The sequence below is a fragment of the Papio anubis genome, chromosome 1, assembly GCF_008728515.1.
Source record: "Papio anubis isolate 15944 chromosome 1, Panubis1.0, whole genome shotgun sequence".
In the NCBI taxonomy this organism is placed as follows: domain Eukaryota; kingdom Metazoa; phylum Chordata; class Mammalia; order Primates; family Cercopithecidae; genus Papio; species Papio anubis.
Window position 1 is genome coordinate 40,672,274 of NC_044976.1, and position 25,438 is coordinate 40,697,711.

General features: G+C 42.7%; 1 protein-coding gene and 1 long non-coding RNA gene across 2 annotated transcripts in view; one reads left to right on the plus strand and one right to left on the minus strand.

Moving 5' to 3' along the window:
* FOXJ3 (forkhead box J3) overlaps positions 1-457 on the minus strand; it is a 150,725-nt gene extending 150,268 nt beyond the window's left edge. Inside the window, exon 1 of the mRNA XM_009206194.4 lies at positions 209-457. The gene's annotated coding sequence lies outside the window, so the exon portion shown is untranslated. The remainder of the gene's footprint in view (positions 1-208) is intronic.
* On the plus strand, positions 339-21,810 carry LOC108586656. Its single transcript, XR_001904158.3, has 2 exons — positions 339-438; positions 21,699-21,810. It is a non-coding gene; the product is annotated as an uncharacterized LOC108586656 (long non-coding RNA).
* The last annotated feature ends 3,628 nt before the right edge of the window (positions 21,811-25,438 follow it).

A 25,438-nucleotide genomic window follows, 5' to 3' on the forward strand; every position in this document is an offset into this window, starting at 1 on the left:
TGTCATCTGCCGGCCTGCAGTTCCAAGCGACTTGGGGTCCTTGTGCCTTGGAGTGGCGTCTGGGGAGCAAGGGCAGCAGAAGCAACCCCGCAGTTGAGGACAGTAGGGATCGGTGGCTTTGGACCCTGCCCGCGGAGACCTGGGGCCCCATGCCCCGAAGAAATGGTGCCACCTGTCCTCCCCCGCCCCCCAACCTCCGCCACCTCACCGAAGTGCCCGGCACCTTAGCCTCCTCTCCAGGAAACCGGACCCCTTTTCTGGCACACCGTGGATTCCGGGACCCCCAACAAAGGCTCCTTGGACCTTCAGGACACCCCTCCTTTCAGAACTTCTTGAGCCCCAGGTGCTAGACTCATGTCTGCGGAGGCCTTTCCCGTGCCTGGTCTTTCTTTCTTTCTTAAAGGAGTTGGAACTCTAAAGGCCCTTCTGACTCTCAAGGTAGCTACCCAGGTTATGGTCCTACTATCAGTAGGTGGAGCGTTTAGAAGGGGTAGTTTGGTCGACTAGTGAACTTTGGAATTTACTTCTACGTCAGTCTTCACTGATTTTTTTCTCTAAACTATTAGCACTGATAGTCTGCCCTATAATTTCACACTTAATTACATTCCAGTGTAGTATTTGCTGTTGCTTCATTCGCGTTAGTCATATATTCCCCTGCAGCACCAAACACGCTTTTGAACTCACATTGGGTGGCTCAATATTTGGAGACTTAGATATTTGTTAGATGAATACTGGGCTGATTGGATGAGAGGAAAAGGAGAGGCATGAGTGAATTGGCCCTGGGTACTTTTTTGACATAGCCTCAAAGGGTTCAGATAAACTCCAGCAGATCTGAGCACACAATTCCTTCAGTAAATATTGAGCACTTGCCATTTGGTCAAGCATTTCTAGGCACTGGAGATTCAAAGTACTCACATATTCCTTTTGTTTATAAGACTAGCAAGATTCTGAAGGTTCATGTACTCATTTACTCAACAAATATTTGCCAATCACTACTAAGGTTACCAGACACCATTTTAGTGCTTGGGATGTATCAGTAAACAGAAGAGAGAGAGAAAACAAGTACCCTTCCCTCTTGGAGCTTTCATTCTAATATAGGGAGAAAGATGATAAACGTAAGAAAATTATGTAATATGTTAGAAGGCATTGGGTGCTATGGGGAAAAAAAAAATACACCAGGATAAGGGGTATGAAGAAAACTGGAGGAAGGGGGTGTGCAATTTTTTTTTTCTTTTTTTCAGAGGGAATCCTGCTCCCTCGCCCAGGCTGGAGGGCAGTGGCACGATCTCGGCTCACTGCAAACCCCGGGTTCAAGTGATTCTCCTGCCTCAGCCTCCTTAGTAGCTGGATCACAGACGCGCGCTACCACGCCCAGCTAATTTTTGTATTTTTAGTAGAGGTGGGGTTTCAACATGTTGGCCAGGCTGGTCGCGGAACTCCCGAACTCAAGTGATCCGCCCTCCTCGGCCTCCGAAAGTGCTGGGATTACAAGCGTGAGCCACCGCGCTTGGCCTGCAATTTTGAATAGAGCCGTCAGCATGGGCCTCATTTATAAAATGACTTTAAATCGGAGACCTGAAAGAGCTGAGGGAGTAAGCCATGCAGTTGACTGGGGAAGAGTGTCCTTGGTGAAAGGCCCTGAGACAAAAGCCTCGGGAAGTGTTAGAAAGAATGAGGAGGCCAGGACGGTTAGAGCAGTGAGCAAATGGGAGCGGAATGAGGAGATAAGATCAGAGAGGGATCTCAAGTAGGGAGCTGTAAGAATCTTGGCTGAAACAGAACCACTGCTGGGCTTTGAACAGACTAGTGATAGGATCTGACTTGCGCTTTCAAAACATCACTCTGGTCAGATCACTGTGGCCGCAGTGCTAAGAGCAGACCTAAGAGGACAATGGTGGAAGCCAGAGGCTCCATTACCCAGGTGCAGAATGATGGCTTGAACCAGATGGTAGCAATGAATAAGATGGATAAGATGCAGTCTCAGCCGGGCACAGTGGCATTTGACTGTAATCCCAGTTATTAAGGAGGCTGAGGCAGGAGGATAGGAGCACTTGAGCCCAGGAGTTCAAGTGCAGCCTGGGCAACACAGCAAGCCCCCATCTCTAAACAATAAGCGTACAGTCTGTCTACAGTCTCCCAACACTTTGGGAGGCAGAGGCGGGAGGATTGCTTGAGCACAAGAGTTCAAGAACAGCCTAGGCAACATGGGGAGACTCTGACTCTACAAAAATAAAAAATATTAGCCAGCAGGGTGGTGTGCACCCATGGTCCCAGCTATGTGGGAGGCTGAGATGGGAGGATCCCTTGGGCCCAAGAGGTCAAGGCTGCAGTGAGTTGTGATTGCACCACTGCACTCCAGCCTGGGTAACAGAGCGAGACGCTGTCTTTAAAAAAAGAGAGAGAGAGTAGACTTAGCTCCAAGTCTGGAGCTTTTGTTTATTTTTTTCTTTATAAAAATTTTTTAACTTTATAGAAATGGGATCTCACTTGCTCAGACTTGTGTTGAACTCCTGTTTAGCACCATCTCTTACAAGTGTTAGGCAGCTCTGCTCCTCTCACTTGTCTGGGATTCTGAGGTTCTTCCCTAAAGTGCTCATCCTGAGCTAATAGGGGGATAGGGCTGGAGAGAGAACAGAGGTGGTTAGCTGCCAGAATGAGGTGGGAAGATGGGGATCAGCAGCCTTTGGGAAGGAAAGAAGTATGAGTCCCAGGGTGTTAAAAGGTGGAGGGGCAATAAAATCTATTACATATGGGATTCATGCTAAATGAGTAGATTTTAGCTTCTCTTGCCACAATAAAAAAAAATGGATAACTGTGTGAGATGATGGCTCTGTTAATTTGCTTCACTATAGTGACCTTTTGACTATCCCATAACATCATGTGGTATACTTTAAATATGTACAACAACATGTGTTTAATTTTTTTTTTTTTTTCTTTTTTTGAGATGGAGTCTCGCTCAGTCGCCCAGGCTGGAGTGCAGTGGCGCAATCTCGGCTCACTGCAAGCTCCGCCTTCTGGGTTCACGCCATTCTCCTGCCTCGGCCTCCCGAGTAGCTGGGACTACAGGCGCCCACCACTAAGCCCGGCTAATTTTTTTGTATTTTCAGTAGAGACAGGGTTTCACCGTGTTAGCCAGGATGATCTCGATCTCCTGACCTCGTGATCCGCCTGTCTTGGCCTCCCAAAGTGCTGGGATTACAGGCGTGAGCCACCGTGCCCGGCCTAAATTTTTTTAAGATTAAAAAAAGGGTGGAGGAGTATCCCTCCTCAAAAAAAAAAAAAAAAAAGAATAAAGCAGGCTGGGCACGGTGGCTAATGCCTGTAATCCCAGCACTTTGGGAGGCCAATGTGGGAGGATTACTTTAGCTCATGAGGTTGAGACCAACCTGGGCAACAAAGTGACACCCTGACTCTAAGAAAAATTAAAAAACTAGAATGGTTATAGCAGGCCGGGGAATTCTGGAACATTGTGAGGAAGAAAAGCTTAAAGCCTAGATTGAGAAAGCAGACCTAGATTCAAGTCTAATATTCCATAGCTTGCTTACTTTGTGCCTACATCCAGTTATTTGGTTTCTCTTAGCCTCTGTTTCCCTGCCTGTAATAAGGAAACAATAATCATAGCTACCTAGCAAAAGAGACCATGCACAGGCTGCCAAAAATAAAGGTCCCCGAGACAGCTGTTATTATTATTCATAAGATCCCAGTGTCAGGACAGAAAAGAGTATAGTAGTTCACTGTCTTGCTAGATGGGAGTGGACTAGAAGGGAGGGTGCAGAACAGGAGAGCCTTCAAAGAGGAGATATTATCCAGCTCAAGGGACAGACCCTTAAAAGACACAGATTGCCCAGGGGAATAAAGTAGTGGTTTTATTGTTTTGTATTGTTTGCAACCTTTTCCTAGCTTCATCTGAATTCTGAATTTTCTGAAAGGAACACAGCCCAGAGCTGGGCTGCAATAGCCCTACAAAAACCTTGACTGGACACTGGCAGTGCTTCAACAGCAGAGTGTTCACATGACCCGGGTCACTTCACATGACCCAGACACTTAGATAAATGAGCCTTTACCTGATCCTTTTCTCCCTCTGTATTTATTGTAAGAGGAAATTAGAAAATGAGAAATGAATTTAAAATGAGCCAAGACTTGCAAGAGGGAGAGAAAAACACGAGAGAGCCCCTCCTATTATTCCTAGCCCGGAAAAAGCCTTCCGGATTCCCTGGGTATCTCTATGTAATATTTTATAATTCTTGAATTAGGTTTTTTGAAAGGCTATACATAGGCCATCTGAAAAGTCTCGGCACTACTGACTGCTATTTAAGGAAAATGCTTGGGCGTTGGTCACTATGCACACTTACATAGCATTCAATAATCATTTAGCAAGCGCCTACTCTATACCAGGTGTTGTACTAAATACCAAGGAGTCAAAAGAGAATAAAAGAGAAGCAGACATGTAAACAGTTAATCCCAATGCAGTTTGGTAGAAATTTATACTTGTGCCATGGAAACAGAAAAGAAGCAAGGCTTAATTCTGTCAAATTGGATGAGGTGGAGGGTGAGGCACAGTCACTGGGGCCAAACAAAGCTTCACCCTTAAAAGGTAAAGTTAAGGCTAAATTTTAATAAACGAGTAGGAATTTGTCATGCAGAGACAGAAGCAAGACTGGGAGTAGAGAAAAACAATTACGGGCAGAAAACAACTTGTGCAAAGTCAGAGGTTGGGTAGATAAAAGTAGAGGCCACAGAAGTGATAGTCTTATAAGTAGTCATTAAATATTAGTGCCTGATGGGAATAACTAACTCATGCAGCTAGACCACATCACTCTATGTAAACCATCATTGAGTTCCTGTCCTCTGGTAGCTTGGTGTTGACTTCGGATTGTATCAGTAAGGCAAAATGTGATCCTTCCCAAAGACTCCACTACTTAATCATTATTAGTAGAAAGGAGTAGCTTAGATTATTTTTTCCCGGTAGAAGGCATTAGCCTAAAATACATTTTTTTTCCTAGGCTGTCAATGAATTTGCACTAGTGCATTCATAGCAATCTGCCATCCCCCACCTGCAACCCATCTCCATGTTCCTTGTAACCACCTGGTTCAAACCTTGGTTTACCTCCACTCTTAGAATCAGCCAAGCTAATTAAAAGCACAGTGAAAGACACAAAGGCACCAAGACAGCTGAGCAAACATTAACAAATGCGTAGAGTAAATAAAGTACTTGTATTATGTGTAAGCAATGGTGCAGATGAAACTTGGGTGGCACTAGGAAGGGTGAGTCAGAAGATGTTCAAACAGAGTAGGATCAAGGGAAATCTCTCTGCCAGTTAGTTAGCAATATATTTTGGGTCGATAGAAAGGAACCTGGTTAGCAGGAAAAAGTAGCCAAGGTTTGCAGCCCCAAGGAACCTGAAACTCTGGTACAAATTTGGTAGTAAGAAACAAGTGTTTAAAGTTGTAAAGATACTGGCTGACTTCATGCCTAATGAGCTAAATAAGAACCATCAAGAAACCCCAGTGCTGGATGGAGTTTGGGGGTGGGGGAATAGTTAACATTTAGTGTTCTTTGTGTGAGTAGCAACACAATAGGCCCTTTGCCTCTGTTTGGTTTTTTTAAATCCTTACAGTAAAACTACAAGGTGGTCATCATGTAAATGAAGAGGAAACAGAGGCTCAGTAGTTTAAGTGTCAGAGGTGGAATTTGAAGCCAGAATTGTCTGATCCTAAGCCCTCTCTTCTGCCTTCAAAGACTCTAAACCAGCCAGATTGTTTACACTAATGTGAGATACAGTACTTAAGGTACTGGGTGAGGCACTGTGAGAAGGTGTATTTATATCCAAGTATCACAAATAAAGGGTAAAGAGACCCTGTGGAAGACTATATAATTGTTCCCAAACACTTGTTGTGCCTCCCAGAATTGGATTGTAATTTCCTAAATTTGCCAGTTTCCTAAATTTCAAAAATTTGCTGGGGGTGGTGGCATGCGCCTGTAATCCCAGCTACTCTGGAGACTGAGGCAGGAGAATTGCTTAAACCAGGGAGGTGGAGGTTGCAGTGAGCCGAGATCGGGCCACTGCACTCCAGCCTGGGCGACACAGCGAGACTTCATCTGAAAAAAAAAAAAAAAAAAAAGAGAGCGACCCTACCTTGAGGAACATAGTGAGACAGTGTCTCTAAGTAAAAATAAAAATCCGGATTGTTTGCACCAATGTAAAATACAGTATTTAAGGTACTGTGTGAGGCACTCTGAAAAGGTGTATTTACATCCAAGTATCACAAATGAAGGGTAAAGAGAACCTGTGGAAGACTATGTAATTGTTCCCAAACACTTATTGTGCCTCCCAGAATTGGATTGTAATTTCCTATTGACAGCAGGCTTGGCTGTGTGACTTGCATTAGGTAATGAAATGTGAGTGGCAGTATGAGCCACTTCCAGCTGGAAGCTCTCAGTCAATGTGCTGCACCATGTTTTCCTTGCCTGCTCTCCTCATGACCAGCAACATTCTGGATAGAGGCTAATCCATCAGCCTCAGTCCCAGAGTGAAGACAATGTGCAGCAGAGCCACAGCTGACCTGGGAAGGACACAACATAAGCGAGAAAAATAACCTTTGCTGATTAGGCCACTGAGATTTGCAGGTTGATACCATAGCATAACAGCCTATACTGACTAATGCAGACACTTTCTGAATCTTTCTCTTTAGTGACCCAAATTTCTGGTGTCATCTTCAGGTAGAAAGATTGCTTGGGGATTACGAGAAGATATAGAGAATGGGATGATTGGTGTAGTATAGTGAAAGGCTTTAAAATACAGTATTTGAGGTATTTGAGGCAGGGCATGGTGGCTCACACCTGTAATCCTGGAGCTTTGGGAGACCAAGGCATGAGGATTGCTTGAGGCTAAGAGTTAGAGACCCGCTGGGAGCGGTGGCTCACACCTGTAATCCCAGCACTTTGGGAGGCCGAGGCGGGTGAATCACCTGAGGTCAGGAGATGGAGACCAGTCTGGCAAACATGGTGAAACCCCATCTTGACTAAAAATACAAAAATTAGCTGGTCATGGTGGTACATGCCTGTAATCCCAGCTACTCAGGAGGCTGAGGCAGGAGAATTGCTTAAACCCAGGAGGCAGAGGTTACGGTGAGCCGAGATCGTGCCACTGCAGTCCAGCCTGGGCAACAAAGCAAGACTGTCTCAAAAAAAAAAAAAAAAAAAAAAAGTGCGGGGCACTGTGACTCACACCTGTAATCCCAGCACTTTGGAAGGCTGAGGCGGGCGGGTTGCCTGAGGTCAGGAGTTCGAGACCAGTCTGGCCAACATGGTGAAACCCTGTCTCTACTAAAAATACGAAAAATTTGCCGGGCGTGGTGGCATGTGCGGCATGCGCCTGTAATCCCAGCTACTCTGGAGGCTGAGGCAGGGGAATTGCTTAAACCAGGAAGGTGGAGGTTGCAATAAGCCGAGATCGGGCCCACTGCACTCCAGCCTGGGCAACACAGCGAGACTCCATCTCAAAAAAAAAAAAAAGAGAGAGAGAAAGAGAGACCCTACCTTGAGCAACATAGTGAGACAGTGCCTCTAAATTAAAATAAAATAAAATAAAATAAAAATACAGAATTTGAAACTCAGTCAGTCTTGATCTGTGGGCTCAGACAACCCTTTATAAGTGCCATAGACCATGTCATGCCCCAGAAGCTGGGGAACTTACAAAGAATGTTAAGATATAGTTCCTGTTTTTCTTTTCTTGTATTATTATTATTTTTATTTTTTAATAGAGGCAAGGTCTCATTGTGTTGCCCAGGCTGGTCTCGAAATCCTGGCCTCAAACAACCCTCCTGCCTCAACTTCCCAAAGTGTTGGAATTATAGGTGTGAACTACCATGCCCAGCACAGTCCCAGTTTTTTTTGTTTGTTTGTTTGGTTGGTTGGTTGGTTTTTTTTTGAGATGAAGTCTCGCTCTTGTGCCCTAAACTGGAGTGCAATGGTGCGATCTTGGCTCACTGCAACCTCCGCCTCCCAGGTTCAAGTGATTCTCCTACCTCAGCCTCCCAAGTAGCTGGGATTACAGGCACCTGCGACCATGCCCGGCTAAATTTTTTTTGTATTTTTAGTAGAGATGGGGTTTCACCATGTTGGCCAGGTTGGTCTTGAACTCCTGAGCTCAGGTGATCTGCCCACCTGGGCCTCCCAAAGTGCTGGGATTACAGGCATGAGCTACCGCGCCCAGCCAGTACATGTTTTTGAGATAAGGACCATGCTCATTTGCTTCTATACCTAGTAACCCATCACTGTATGTGGCAGTCTCTAGGCACTAAATAAGTAAAATTTTGTCAAATTAATGCTATGAAATAATCTAGAACCATAACCAAAGTCCCCTAACTCCCCACAAAGGCTTTTCCTGTGTTGTGACATATTGCTAACTTGGATTAAGGGATTATTAGTAGCTAATTTTTATATAAAACGTTATGTGTACCTAATTTATTTGAAATGTCGCATAAAAGAAAAATATCTTGAACATTAGGATCTGCAGGCCCTGGAGCATGGTCAGTATTCAGTAAAGGAACTCAGTCCTCTCTCAGGAATCACAAAGAATGGAAGACACTGAAAAGCCCAAAGGACTTGGCAATGAGAAATCTAGCTTGAAGTGCACTGGGTACTAAGTTTTTAATGGGACCAGATTAAGAGAACATGTAGGTGAAGGTTAAATTTAGGTAAACAGTCTGGGCACCGTGGCTCACTCCTGTAATCCCAGCCTTTGGGAGGCAAAGGCGGGTGAATCACTTGAGCCCAGGAGTTCAAGACCAACCTGGGCAACATGGTGAAATGAAACTCTGTATTCCAGCTGCTTGGGAGGCTGAGGTGGGAGGATCACTTGAACCCGGGAGTTTGAGGCTGCAGTGGTCTGTGTTCGTGCCACTGCACTCCAGCCTGAGCTGTAACAGAGAAAGTACCTTGTCTCAACAACAATAACAAAAAAAAAATTTTTTTAAACAATTAGACAAACATAGGTGCAAAGTCCTAAGTCCTAACACTTTCCAGACATTTCCAAAGCTTACTGGAAAGTAATTGAAAAACCATCTGTGGAATGTCCTTGATGCAAGCATTGAAGAGAGTCCTGAGAACTAATTAGGACTGCTCAGATCTGTGGATCAGTTCGTCGAAACTAGGAAGAGATTCAACCTGTTGTTTCTACTATTCACTCAAAAAGTGACAATACTGCAAACATAACAGGCATCTAATTCTAGAGTATGACAGTGTTGGCATAATTAGAATTTGAGGGCCAGGCACAGTGGCTCATGCCTGTAGTCCCAGCACTTTGGAAGGCTGAAGCAGATGGATTGCTTGAGCCCAGGAGTTCTTGACCAGCCTGGGCAACATGGAAAAACCCCATCTCTACAAAAAATACAAAAATTAGCTGGATGTGGTAGCACACACCTGTTCTCCCAGCTACTACGTGGAAGGATCACTTGAACCCAGAGGTTGAGGCTGCAGTGGGCCTGATCATGCCACTGCACTCCAGCCTGGGCAACAGAGATCCTATATCAAAAAAAAAAAAAACAAAACAAAAAGTGCAAGAGACAGATGAAACAAGACTGGCAAAATGTTGATGTCTGTAGAAGTTCAGAGGAGGGAACAATGACTTCTGTCAGAAACAGGAAACAGAAAAAGGAAATAATATTTTATATCAATAAATCCCTGTAATCTAGGAGTTGGAGATTTTCCTCCTCAATTTATAGGCAAGGGACACCGAGGTCACTCTGCTGGTGAATGGCAATATGAAGACTTGAGCATCAATTCGTGACTTTGAAATCCCTCCTTTTGCTAACACACCACACAGACTGCTGAAATATGTCATCTCATATTCTATTTTAGTGAAAATGAAGAAGAGTTGCTTTACTACTTAAAGGAAACTTACTTATAATTCCTATATATTTCACCTTTCCTAAAGGATCTCATTTCCACCTTTTAGCAACCATGTTGAATACTTACTGACTTATGCTGTTTTCATTATATCTCATCTAAGTTCATGATTCACCGTGACTTGCCCCCATTTTAGTATGGTAAAATGAGTAAGAAATGTTTCTTTTTGCAATGATTCTTAAAGCAAAATATGCTAAAAAGGCATATTCGCACACACACGCACACAAAGACAAAGCTTCTTTTAATGTACTTAAGTATTTCCCTTTTTAACTATTTAGCAGTTAATTTTTGGCCTATACTATGTCCACTGCCCCCATCTGATCTCTTTTTCTGCAGTGTTAAGTATAGCCAAGCTTAACTCTTCTAATGGGGTTTCTTGTTCCATGCTACCATGAAATATACCACCCTTATTTCTACAAATTTCATCTGGATTTGATCTTTTTCTAAAATGAAATTTGCTAGAAATGCTGGTGAAATGAATATTCATTTATTCAGTAAATATTAAGTGCTAATTCTAGGTTAGGTATTGTGCAAAGGGCTGGGAGTACAAAGATAAAAGTGGTAGCTAGGGGGCAGTATAGCATAATAGCAATTAAGAGTATGGGCTCCCAGCTGGCACGGTGGCTCATGTCTGTAATCCCAGCACTTTGGGAGGCTGAAGCAGGCGGATCACCTGAGGTCAGGAGTTCGAGACCAGCCTGGCCAACATGGCGAAACCCCGTCTGTACTAAAAATACAAAAGTTAGCCGGGCGTAAGGCTGAGTTCCTGTAATCCCAGCTACTTGGGAGGCTGAGGCAGGAGAATCGCTTGAACCTGGAAGGTGGAGGCTGCAGGGAGGTGGAGTCTGCAGGGAGGCAGAGGCTGTAGTGAGCCAAGATCATGCCATTGCACTCCAGTGTGGGCAACAAAAGCGAAACTTTGTCTCAAAAGAAAAAAAAAAAAAAGCGTGTGGGCTCCCTTGTCTGGGGTTAAATGGCCAGCCCTGCCACTCATTAGTTCAATCATTTTAGTTAGGCAAATCACATAATCTCTCTGAGCTTCAGTTTCGTCATATGTAAATGGGGATAATAATAATACAGACAGTCCCTGACTTAAGATGGTTTGATTTAAAATTTTTCGACTTCACAGCGGTGTGAAAACAATATGCATTCAGTAGAAACCATACTTGAATTTTGATCTTTTCCCAGGCTAACAATATGTGGTATAATACTCTTCCATGAGAGATTCAACATGTTATTATAAAATAATACATTTATTTTATTATTTATTGTTTAGGCTTTGTGATTGATGATTTTGCCCAACTGTAGGCTAATGTAATTGTTCTGGACATGTTTAAGATAGGCAAGGCTGAGCTATGATGTTCGGTAGGTTAGGTGTATTAAATGCATTTTCGACTTACCATATCTTGAACTTATGATGAGTTTATCAGGATGTAGTCTCATACTAAATGAAGGAGCATCTGAACTTACCTACCTAGGTATGCTGTGAGTTAACTGAAACCATGCACAGGTAGACACATGCACAGGCTTAACACACTGCTTAGCACATGAGGAGTGCTATAAATGTTAGCTCTTCCTTTTCCCCTGTATGGTTCATATAGGAAGGATAGTGGAAGAAGGAATTTGATCTGACTGAGGATGAGCATTTTTTGTTGTTTTTGTTTGTTTGTTTGATAAGAAATGGGATTTCATGCTGTCACCCAGGTTGGAGTGCAGTGGCACCATCTCGGCTCACTGCAACCTCTGCCTCCCAGGCGAGGGTGAGTGTTTTAAGGAAGAGTTTGCAGATACAGAAACATTTGACCTCATCCTTGAAAAATGAGTTCAAGTTTGTTGAGGCAAAGTAGGCAGAAGAGTGATTCCAAGGATAAAGGCCTGGCTCCATTCTTCAACGTGGGACATATTTGAAAAGCGCCTTCCATCTCTCAAGCTCCCTAGGGGTTGGGTGAGGTGAGATCAGATGAGATATGTATGGCAACTGTATCACTGCTCAGATCCTTCCTTTGCCCATTCCTATCCACTATGATTGAACACAAAAGCACACCCCCACTTTACCCTCCCCCACAAAAAACTTCATGCCCACAAAACTCCCTCTCAGAGTCTTTTTCTCAAGGAATCTAACCTAAGACATCATGAATGATACTAACTATAATTTGCAATAGAAAAATATCATTTATGGCCGGGCGTGGTAGCTCAGGCGTATAATCCCAGCACTTTGGGAGGCTGAGCCAGGGGGATCACAAGGTCAGGAGATTGAGACCATCCTGGCTAACACCGTGAAACCCCGTCTCTACTAAAAATACAAATAATTAGCCAGACGTCATGTCATGCGCCTGTAGTCCCAGCTACTCGGAAGGCTGAGGCAGAAGAATCTCTTGAACCCAGGAGGCAGAGGTTGCAGTGAGCTGAGATTGCACCACTGCACTCCAGCCTGGGCAACAGAGCAAACTCCATCTCAAAAAAAAAAAAAAGAAAGAAAGAATATCATTTATGTATATAATGTAGAAACCTGGCTATGAAGGACTAGCTAGGGGAAATACACATTAATTTATTCATTAAACCATCACAATGCATTTGTCCAACATTGTATTAAATAATATTCTGTATTTCCTTATATCTAAGTCTTTATTGTGCATATAATCTTGGATAGACGCACTTAACGTTTTAAATATAGAGAAATTTCAGATATGCAAGTAATATAATGAATCCTCATATACCCATTTTCCAATGTCAGCAGTTATCAAGTAGTAACTAACTTTTTTTTTTTTTGAGATGGAGTTTCACTCTGTCACCCAGGCTGGAGTGCAGTGGCGCAATCTTGGCTCACTGCAACCACTGCCTCCCAGGTTCAAACAATTCTCCTGCCTCAGCCTCCCAAGCAGCTGGGACTACAGGCACGTGCCACCACACCCAGCTACTTTTTGTATTTTTAGTAGAGACGGGTTTCGCCATGTTGGCCAGGCTGGTCTCAAACTCCTGACCTCAGGTGATCCATCCGCCTCAGGTAACTAACCTTTTTAATCTATATCCCTACCCTCACCCTCACATTGCCCCTTCTGTGTTACTTTGAAGCAAATTCCAGACCTCATACTACATCAATACACACATATTTTAAAAATGCATCTCCAAAAGATAAGAACTCTTTTATTAACAAAACATAATCATACCATTGACTTAGCTAAAAATTAATGAGAATTTTTGAAGTCGCTAGTATTAAGATGTGTCTTTGATCCTGTCAGTATTTAAACTTTCAGTCACCTTATGAATTTTTTAAAATTTTGTTTGTTTGAATCAAAGCTCAAGTAAGATCTACACAGGGAAATTAATAAGTCTCTTAAATCTTTTTTTATTTTGTAAGTTCCTTTTCCATTATTTTTTCTTGCAATGTGTTTGTTGAAGAAACCACAGCATTTTTCCTGTAGTATTTCTACAGTATGGATTTTGCTAATTGTTTCCCTGTTATGATGTTTAACATGTGCCTCTGCCCTCCATTTTTTGTTTGTTTTTTGTTGTTGTTGTTTTTGAGACGGAGTCTTGCTCTGTTGCCCAGGCTGGAGTGCAGTGATGCCATCTCCACTCACTGCAACCTCCACCTCCTGGGCTTAAGCAATTCTCCTGCCTCAGCCTCCTGAGTAGCTAGGATTATAGGCGCCCGCCACCACACCAAGCTGATTTTTATATTTTTAGTAGACAGGGGGTTTCACCACGTTGGCCAGGCTGGTTTCGAACTCCTGACCTCAAGTGATTCTACCTGCCTTGGCCTCCCAAAGTGCTGGGATTACAGATGTGAGCCACCACGCCAGGCCCCTCTGTATTTTGTGTAAATAAGTACTTGGATCCAGAGGTTGGACCATTCATATGTGATTTTTTTCATGTTTTTCCATCAAGAAGGCACAAAATATCTGGTTCTCTTTCCTCTCATTTTTCTTAAATACTTAAAAATTTTCCTCCCAAGAAGTTACAATCAGCATAACTTGGGTTGCAAGTTAAGAATTGCAGCTGGTATGTAATTGGGCCACCATAAGACAACTGATCTTTAAGAAACTCTAAAATTAATCTAGTCCTACTGTTACCATGGTATCATTTGTCATCATCTTATTGTTCATCAGGTATTGCTACGTACTGATCATGGCATCCAGGACTGGGCTGGGAACCATGTTATAATAACTGGCACCATTTATTCAGTTCTTGCTGTAGGCCAACTACTTCATTTCAGATTTTTCTAATCATCGTAACAACCCCACAGTGCAAATTTTAATATTCTCATTTTATAGAAGAAAACTAAATTCAGGAAGGTAAAATGACTTTCCTAAGTCCATTAGGAAATATCTAAGGCAAATGGCAAAAGCAGAGGTGGCATGTAACCCAGATATGTCTGGTGCCCAAGGTGTGTCTGCTTTTTCCCTCTAACTCCCAGTCCTTTGAAAATACAACGAAATTATAAGAAGAATCCCTGCCTTCAGTGGGATTATATCTGTTTAGGAGAAAGAGATTAAAGTACTAAAACAACTAAGGAATATCAGATAAGAAAACAGTATATAGAACATGAACAATGAAAATGTGTGCATTTTGCATGTGGTGACTGCTATAAACAAGCAATAAGGAGAAGGAGACATCAGTGTTGATTGAAGTTTCTGCAGGAGGCTCCATCAAGCAATGCAGAAATCATTGTAAATATAAAAGCTTTACCAATGAGCGAAGGGGTCCTTTGCACAAGCATTCTCTCCCCTGGGATCCATGTCATACTGACACAAAGATTTTGTCACCATGGCAACTGGTCATTGGACCAATGAAATAATCAGTTGTCATGGTAACATGATCTCCATCTTACTCCCACCAGGCACCTGTTCTAAATCATCACATCCTCCAACAACCTCAAACCACCTCAATGCTCCTTTCTTCTTTCCCTTAGTCACCTTGCTATCCCCAGTCACCTATTATGGCACCCCTAAATTTATGTTTAGATGGATATATGAGACTGTTAAAAAGCCAGAGCAAATGAAAGTGACTTTGTAGTGTAGAGCTGCGCTTCAGAGAGGGGGAAAACCTCTCAAATATGAGTTGAATGAGCCAGAACACCGAAGAAGAGCCTTTGAAAATTTTGTCCCTACATTTCCCTAAGTAAAATTCCTTTAGATTTTGAGACATTGCACTATCTTGACTATCCTCCTATGTCTCTTTTTCTTTCTCTCTCTTTCTTTCTTTCTTTCTTTCTTTCTTTCTTTCTTTCTTTCTTTCTTTCTCTCTCTCTCTCTCTTTCTCTCTCTTTCTTTTTTTTAAGACGTCTTGCTCTGTCACCCAGGTTGCAGTGCAATGGCACCATCACGGCTCACTGCAACCTCCACCTTCTGGGTTCAAGCGATACTCCTGCCTCAGCGTCCTGAGTAGCTGGGATTACAGGCACATGCTGCCATGCCCGGCTACTTTTGTATTTTTAGTAGAGATGGGGTTTCACCGTGTTGGTCAGGCTGGTCTCCAACTCCTGACCTCAGGTGATCCACCCGCCTCGGCCTCCCAATGTGCTGGGATTACATGCATGAGCCACTGCACCCGGCCCTGTGTCTACTTCTTTATTGGCTCCTTTTCCTTCTCCCATCTCCTAAATGCAGGTGTCTCTCAAAGCTCCACCCTTCGTATCTGCTCTTTCTCTAAACTGCACTGCCCAGTACCATAGCCACTAGCCACATGACAGCTATTGAGCCCTTGAAATTATTTATAGACATGCTGAACTGAGATGTGCTGTAAGTGTAAAATGCATACCAGATTGTAAAGATTTTGTGTAAAAATGTAAAATATCTAATAATTTTATATTGATTACATGTTGAAAAAACAATTTGGATATGTTTAGTACAAAAAAAATTAAAATTTAATTTCACTTGTTTCTTTTTTTAGATTTTTAATATGGTTGCTGAAAATTTTAAATTGCATGTATAGCTTACATTCACAGCTTGTGTTATATTTCCATTTGACAGCACTGATCTAAATGTTTTTCCTAAAAACATCTCACCCATGCTCTAGGTGTCAAGTATCCCCTTTATGAAATGATTTTGAGGTTCCAAATCCAAGCCTCTTCTGAGATTCAAACCCACATTTCCACCGTCCTGCTGGCCTTTCACAGACAGGCACTAGCTCTTCAGCTCAACATGAGCAAAGCTATGAGCTTTCCTTCCAAACCCGTTTTTTATCCTGGCTGGCTTTATTAATCTTTTGTGTTAGTTCTTATTGCTGCTGTAACAGCTTACCACAAACTTAGTGGCTTAAAATAACATAAATGTATTATTTTACAGCTCTGGAGGTCAGCAGCCTGAAATAGGTTCCACTGGGCTAAAAGCAAGGTTTTGCAGAAACTGCATTCCTCTGAAGGTTCTAGGAGACAATCTATTTCCTTGATTTATTCAACTTCTAGGAGCTGCCAGCATTCTTTGGCTCATAGCCCCCTTCCATCTTCAAAGCCAGCAATGGTCGAGTCTCTCTCCTGTCACATCACTCTGACACTCACTCTGCTGCCTCCCTTTTTTACTTCTAAGGACCATTGTGATTGCATTGGGCCAATACAGACAATACAGGATAATCTCTCCATCTCAAGATCAGCTGATTAGCAACCTTAACTTCATCTTCACTCTTAATTCTCCCTTTCCATGTAAAGTAATATATTCACAGGTTCCAAGGATTAGGGGATGGACATCTCACAGGAAAGGGCTGGACAGAAAGGGAGAATCTATGTGCAAGTCCAACAAGAAAAGAAATGATCATCAGAACAGATCAGATTGCTTTTAAAGTGGATTGCTTTAGAAGCATCAGAAGCTCTCATTGCTTTTAAAGTGGATTGCTGAAACTAATCGAGATCAGTTAAAGGGGGTGGCTGCTATGGACACCAATGGTCTAACCTCCCACTTAATTCACTGCAAAATCTTCCTTCTCCAAAACTCCTTTCCTGATTACTCCTCTCCCCAAGTTACACTTTCCCTCTATGATCTGTGATAGGTTTTTTATTTCCTTGGACATCTGTCTTACTCTGCTTTGTGTTATGATGAGATATTTAAGCACTTGATTTTAACCTGTCTACTAGGTTGGGAAACTGCTTGATTCACCTTTGTGTTTAGCCATGATGCCTAACATGGTACTTAATATATAGTAGTTTCTCCGTAACTATTTCTTGAATTTAGTTTAATAGAAACAAATCATGTTGGCATAGAGTGGGTTTGTCACCACAATCACTAATTTCCCTAAACAGTGGACACTTTCTAGTTGACTTCCACTTAACTGATACTCTTCCTGCTATCTTAAAAGAACCATCAGTGTGAAGCCTGACAGGTAATGGGCTATTGTGCACTTGAGTTTCATGCTCATCCAGAGTCAGTTGTATTTTATGTAATAACCTGTTGACATCATGTGTAGTTTTATTCTGACTAATTTATTTAATATAGTTATATAGGCCAATGTACTATAAATGTCAAAAGAATGACAGTTGTTTCTATAAAGACTATGTTGATGATCCTAGGAATGCAAGGAAGTGCAGCATCCTAAAATCTATTGATGTAGTATACCACTTTAACAGATTAAAAGAGGAAAAACTATGACCTTTTCAGTAAGTACAGAAAAGGCATCAACATTTAACACTCATTCATGGTTTTAAAAAATCTTTAGAACTGGAATTAAAAGTCTAGCTACTGTCCTTATATAGAGATAATATGATTAATTACATACAAAGCCCCAAAATAATCTGTAGAATAGAATCTTTTTTTTTTTTTTTGAGATGGAGTCTTGCTCTGTCACCCAGGCTGGAGTGCAGTGGCACGATCTCAGCTCACTGTAACCTCTGCCTCCTGGGTTCAAACAATTCTCCTGCCTCAGCCTCCCGAGTAGCTGGGATTACAGGCGTATGCCACCACGCCTGGCTAATTTTTGTATTTTTAGTAGAGACAGGGTTTCACCATGTTGGTCAGGCTGGTCTCGAACTCCTGACCTCAGGTGATCCGCCCACCTCGGCCTCCCAGAGTGCTGGGATTACAGGCTTGAGTCATCACACCCGAACTAGAATTGAATCTATTAAAGCTAATAAGGGAGTTTAGCAAGTTTGCCATATTCAAAACCAATAAATAATCAATAGCCTTTCTTTTTTCTTTTCTCTTTCTTTATTTGTTTTAGAGACAGAGGTCTCACTATGTTGCCCAGGCTGGAGTGCAGTGGCTATTCACAGGTGCAATCACTGTGTACTACAGCCTCAAACTCCTGAGCTGAAGTGATCCTCCTACGTCAGCCTCCAGAGGAGCTGGGACTACAGCTATATGCCACTATGCCTGGCTCAATAGACTTTCAATATCAATAAATAATTAAAACCTGTATTAGAAATGAAGATCTCATCCACAATACTGATACAAGGAAAAAGATTATTAGAAATCAACCTGACAAATGCTATGTAAGGTCATTGTGAAGAAAATTACAAAATTGAGGAACAAATACAAATACACACACAGATCTGAATAAACGAAGATATCCACCAGGTTCATGAGTTCAATATCATAAAGATGTAAATTCGTCCCTAATTTGTCCATAAATTCAATATAATTCTAAATTAAATCCAGCTATAACTTTTTGTGGAACTAAACAGTCTGATCCTAGGATTCATTTGGAAGTAGAAAAGGACAAGATAATTTTGAAGATGCAGAACAAAATAGAAAGACTGTGCCACCACATATCAACTTATTTTATTTTATTTATTTATATTTTGAGACTGAGTCTTGCTCTGTCGCCCAGGCCAGAGTACAGTGGTACAGCCTCGGCCCACTGCAACCTTCACTTCCTGGGTTCAAGTGATTCTCGTGCCTTAGCCTCCTGAGTAGCTGAGATTACAGGCAAGCGCCACCATGCCCGGCTAATTTTTGTGTTTTCAGTAGAGACAGGGTTTTGCCATGTTGACCAGGCTGGTCTCGAATTCCTGACCTCAGGTGATCCACCCTCCTCAGCCTCCCAAAGTGCTGGGATTACAGGCATGAGCCACTGCGCCCAGCCTTATTTTAAAGTTGTAAGATTTAAGATGGTATGACATTAGCTTAGGGATAGACAAATTGTTGAATGGAATAGAAAAGAGACCCTAGAAAGAAGCCCGTGAATATACACAGACTTGACATGCTCAAAGGTGGTATTACAAATGTAGAGGGAGGAATGAATTAGTCAATAAATGGAAAATTGGTTGTTCTAAAGGAGCAAAATAATACACCTGCCCCCTGGGGAGCCCCAGGAGCTGCTGACATTCCTTCATCTCCCAACACTTCTCAATCTCCCCATAGAGTGAGAGCCTGGCTTTGGCATGGCCTCCATTGCTCTCAGTACATCAGAAGACACAATGACTCTGGTGCCCAGGTCCCACCCTACCAGACTCATAGAGACTCTTCCCATCCCCGCCAATCTCAGATAAAGCATCAAACACCATATAACAGCACTGAAGACTGGTTTGCCTACTGGTTACACACAGAAGCTGTGTTACACAGCCCAGAAGTTAACTAACTCCCCGTAGAGCAAACTTCAACCAAGAACAGAGAGAAGTGGAGCCAGAAAATAAATTATTTGCCCTTTCTCTGTCTCTGATGTACAATTCTGTTGTATAGCACTTACACGAAACCTATCTGGAAGATGTCCTGGGTAAACAAGCCACAGGCTGAATTTCCTTAGGAAGCTGTGCCCAGCTTCCAACATGGTATCCTGCATTTGCTTTCTTTTCTTCCATGCCTTATTTCCCTTTTCCCCTCACTCTTGCTGGCCTGGGATTGCCCCTCTCAATACCTTAGCATGGAGGTGATACTTCAGGCTCTGTTTTTCAGAGAACCTGGGTAAGATAGTTGCGTGTATAGAAAAAAAAAAGGTCTCTACGCCACACCATATCCAAAACCATATCTAAGAGGAATAAAAACCTAAATATGTAAAATAAAGCTTTAAAACATTTTGAAGAGAATGTAGAAAAATATTTCTCTCAGAATAGGAAATGTTTTTTAAAACAAAAGAAGTAGAAACCATGAAAGAAAAGTTTGATACCTGTGATTACCTATAATTTAAAACACGTATTTAACAAAAGATGATATAAAAAAGATGAATTACATGCTGCACTCTGAGAGAAGATATTTGTAATTCATTTAATTGACAAGAAAATATATGCTGAATTTATTTATTTACTTACTTATTTATGAGACGGAGTCTCGCTCTGTCACCCAGGCTGGGGTGCAATGGTGTGATCTTGGCTCACTGCAACCTCCACCTCCCTGGTTCAAGCGATTCTCCTGTCTCAGCCTCCCGAGTAGCTGGGATTACAGGCACATGCCGCCACACCGGCTAATTTTTTGTAATTTTAGTAGAGGCGGGGTTTCACTATGTTGGCCAGGCTGGTCTCAAACACCTGACCTTGTGATCTGCCCACCTCGGCCTCCCAAAGTGCTGGGATTACAGGTGTGAGGCAGCTCGCCTGGTAGGTATGCCGAATTTATAACAAAATTCCTACAAATCAAGAATACAAGATAAAGAGCAGAAAAAGTGGGTAAAGTGGTGACAGAGCAAGAACCTGTCTCAAGACAAAACAACAAAGAACAAAACAAAGCAAGAAAAAAACAAAAAACGTAGCAAGATGCCATCTTTACAAAAATTAAAACTTTTTTTTTTTTTTTTGAGATGGAGTCTTGCTCAGTCACCCAGGCTGGAGTGCAGTGGCCGGATCTCAGTTCACTGCAAGCTCCCCTTCCCGGGTTTACGTCATTCTCCTGCCTCAGCCTCCCAAGTAGCTGGGACTACAGGCGCCCGCCACCTCGCCCAGCTAGTGTTTTGTATTTTTTAGTAGAGACGGGGTTTCACCGTGTTAGCCAGGATGGTCTCTATCTCCTGACCTCGTGATCTGCCCGTCTCGGCCTCCCAAAGTGCTGGGATTGCAGGCTTGAGCCACCGTGCCCCGCCTTTTTTTTTTTTTTTTTTTTTTTTGAGACAGAGTTTCACTCTTATTGCCCAGGCTGGAGTGTAATGGCATGATCTCGGCTCACCAAAACCTCCGCCTCCCAGATTCAAGCAATTCTCCTGCCTCAGCCTCCCAAGTAGCTGGGATTACAGGTATGTGCCACCATGCCCAGCTAATTTTGTATTTTTAGTAGGGACGGGGTTTCACTATGTTGGCCAGGCTGGTTTCGAACTCCTGACCTCAGGTGATCCACCCGCCTCAGCCTCCCAAAGTACTGGGATTACAGGCATGAGCCACTGCACCTGGCCAAAACATTTTTTAAAAAAGAAAACAGTGGAGAAATTGTAGTTTCAGAAAGGGTGAGAGCTGACCTTTTTCTTCCTGCATGTAGCCAGATTCCTCTGGGAGTGGCACCCTCTCTGTATCAGAACGAGGAAATGGCCCTCATCACTGGAAACTTGGAATTGAAGGCTGCAGTGGGCCTGAATAAACATACCTAGTGAAGTTACCCTTAGCTTTTACCTGTATTACACCCCTCCGTGTATTTCCTAAGGGCACCCCTAGAAAATTTTACTGCCCTAGGCAGATTTTATTTTCTCTCAGGTTTGGGAAACACTCTTGTTAAATAGTTTCAAGCTCTCTGGGATTGGCAGATACTCAGACATATTTCTCTCTTGGAGCACAGCTCTGGGTCGTTTCTTCTCAAGTTTATTGCTCTTTATCTAAAATGTATGGAAATATCTTGCTTTGGCCATTTCTTCAGACTTCACTCATAAAGATCCCCATGTACATGTAAAACTAATACAATTTGTATGCTTTTATTCATCTGCTTGGTGTCAATTTGGTTTCCAGATCCAGCCGAAGAACCCACTAGGAGCTAGAAGGGGGATTGGATGTGACCTATGGCTCCCCTAATTGGAAAGACTCAGTGAAGACTGAAGACTGAGTTGCTAAAAAAAAAAAAGAGCAGAAATGACTATTGAAATAAATGTAAGCAAAACAACTAAAGAGTTGGGTAAATAATTTTAAGTAATTTAAAGTCCTACACATAGATATCTTCCCAGGTGTGTTTAAGTCCTTGCACATTAAAGAAACTCAAACTGAAGAATCATAAAAACTCATATTGTGAGTGGTTTGTTCAAGAACGGTAGCACAGAGTTCCGATCAGTGGACCATTGGACAAAAAAAAAACAAGCTTGCCTCACATTCAAAGGCCTGTGAATGGAATATATATAAATGGGTTTGAACTGAAAATATTTAAAATAAGTACAGATCACATTTTATGATTCCCTGCTTTAATGGAATGGTTCCATTTCTGGACTGATCACGTTGGATAAAAGACCTTTGTGATAGTCATTCCAAGGTCTCTTAACACAGATTAAAGGCCCCCATGTTATTCATTGACCTCGGTGCTGATGGTGCTCTGGAGGACTGAGTGAACCAAAAGAGGTGGGGTGCAAACATCCTAGGTAGAGGAAAAAAAAGGGAGCAAATTCAACAAAACACGGACATGGAATAGAGCATCAATTTCTTCTAGTGGAGGGTATAGCAGGAGGGGAGCGGGAAAGTTGAGAAAACAAGTTATGGTAAAATTTAAAAAGAGGCAGTTGAATTTAATTTAGTCTCCATTTTCACCTACTGGTTCTCTAAGGTTTGTTAAATAGTTTCAAGCTTTCTGGGATTGGCAGATATTCAAAGCTAACTATTTCTCTCTTAGGACACGTTTACAGATTCTGCAGAAGCCCCAGTAGGAAGATTCTGTTGTACCTTATGTAATTCAGGTGATACCATTTCCCTTCGATTGGCTACTCTCATCTCAGCCTCTGTTTTTTGGTGGTCCAGTCTACACTGGGTCTTTCTTTTAGGAGTTCCATGGCTCTTCCAGGCACTCCTCTTAGGCAAGATTTTAAAGGGTTTAAGCCAGCTCTCCTTCTAAAGAAACCTTCCACCCTTTCAAACTCTTGGAGTGCAGGCCACTTGATATAATCATGTATTTGACCTTCACCCCTGTAGCTGGAACAGCTAGCTCTTCCACCATTGCCTTTCATATGTCCTAGGCAAGAGTTAGATATTGGTCCACTGCATCCCATTACCCTGCAGGAGTTATATATCAAGGTCTCCAGGTGGTCCCATTGAAATGGCTCCCCCTTGGTTTGAGAATAAGAAAGTATCACCCAACCCTGCTTATTGGGAGAGAGGGAGGAGAGACCCTCACAAGCATATTTCTCTCCAGAAAAGTCTTCTTCAAAGAAGCCCATAGCAACATCTCTTTACCTCCTTGGGGATGAGAGGCTTGAGAACTGTGCAACTGGTTTTCGATTATCTACTTTGAAACTCCCACAGAAGGGATGCTGATAACTTTGCCATCTGATATCTACTGCCTTAGGGTTTCTGGTGGAAACTTCCTATTTGAAATCTATTACACTTACATTTGTGGACTAAACGATACTTGGATGTGATGTATTATTCTTTTACTATCCTAATGGATTAAATTTACTAGCGTTTTATTTAAGATTTTGGAATCTATGTTTATAAATGAAATTGACCTATACATGTGCTTTTTTTGTACAGACCTTGTGTCATGTAGCAGGATAGAAATTTGCATACTGTGACTCAGATGTATGAAAGAATGTAACATTTGTTACTTTCTGTAATGAATCCTATTTTAGACTCAAGCCTCAATTTCTGCTAATAGCAGGGGGAAATTTTAAAATTGTGTTTATGTCTCTGTGAGTTTAAATAGAATTTAATTCATTCAAAATTCATACTCCCGGCTGAGTGCGGTGGCTCACACCTGTAATCCCAGCACTTTGGGAGGCCAAAGTAGGTGGATCATTTGAGGTCAGGAGTTCGAGACCAGCCTGGCCAACATGGTGAAACCCTGTCTCTACTAAAAATACAAAATAAATTAGCTGGGCGGTAGTGGCGCATCCCTGTAATCCCAGCTACTCAGGAGGCTGAGGCAGGAGAATCGCTTGAGCCTGGGAAGTGGAGGTTACAGTGAGCTGAGATCACACCACTGCACTCCAGTCTGGGCGACGGAATGAGACCTTGTATCAAAAAAAAAAAAAAAAAATTCACACTCCCTGCTGGCTGTTTTCTCCCCTCATAAAAGCAGGAGGAGAATACCACACTGTCCTGTGGCCTTCCCTGAGGTGTCCCTTGTCCCATTGTTGAAGCTGAAGGAGGGAAGCCTGGCTGTACCTTATCTTTTGGGGCATCATTTTGCTGCCTATTACTGAGATTCTTCATTCCTGCATTCTGTGCTCTGCTTATGCAACCCAAGGCTTCCTGCAGCCAAGTGGTTCTCCTCAGCACCATCTGTCCCCTGAGGAATCCAAGGAACTCTTGACTGCTTTCTCCTTGACATGATGTGCTGGTGGGATCCTGGGAGGCTGCTCTCAGACTTCTCTCTCATCCCTTGCTACCTGACTCATACTGAACATGGTACCAACCCCAACACAGGGTTGTTCCAAGGAAACTGCATCGTCTGAAACAAAATCCGGAGAGTGGGCATGAGTCATGGTTTGGAATTTCACCAAATCTGTTTCCCCAAATCACTTGTTTCTGGTCTCCCACTCCTTTATCTCACACATACTCTGCTTTCCCCAATTATCAGAAGAACTTCCTGCTTTCCCTTCCTGTCTCTCAGGAATTACTCTACCAAATACGCTTTTCCTTCCTCCATGGCATTAGTCCTCCCCTACTTTGAGTCAATAACAGTGCAGGCAAGCGAACGGCAGGGAAATAATCCAAATTATTAAGAGAAAATGCAGCCAGGCATGGTGGCTCACACCTGTAATCCCAGCACTTTGGGAGGCCAAGGTGGGTGGATCTGTTGAGTTCAGGAGTTTGAGACCAGCCTGAGCAACATGACGAAACCCTGTCTCTACTAAAAATACAAAAAGTTAGCCAGGTGTGGTGGCACGCACCTGTAGTCCCAGCTACTTGGGAGGCTGAGGTGGAAGAATCACCTGAGCCCAGGAAGTTGAGGCTGCAGTGAGCAATGATAGCACCACTGGGTGACAGGAGTGAGACTGACTCCAAAAAGAGGGACAGAGAAAGAGAGAGAAAGAGAGAGAGAAATGCATTAGGGTATTTTCTGCAAACACTTCAACTACTTACTTACATTTAAGTCCAAGATATTTATTGTTCTTTTTTTTTTTTTTTTTTTTTCTGGACGGAGTCTTGCTCTGTCGCCCAGGCTGGAGTGCAGTGGCCGGATCTCAGCTCACTGCAAGCTCTGCCTCCCGGGTTTACGCCATTCTCCTGCCTCAGCCTCCTGAGTAGCTGGGACTACAGGCACCCGCCACCTCACCCGGCTAGTTTTTGTGTTTTGTAGTAGAGACGGGGTTTCACCGTGTTAGCCAGGATGGTCTCGATCTCCTGACCTCGTGATCCGCCCGTCTCGGCCTCCCAAAGTGCTGGGATTACAGGCTTGAGCCACCGCGCCCAGCAGTATTTATTGTTCTTATGCTTTTGCTGCTAAATCAAGGATCGACTCACACATATTTCTCTATTATACTGGTGGGGTAGCATGCTGCCTATTTCCTCCAAGTGGTTTAGTCAGCTTTTTGAAACCCATGCTAATA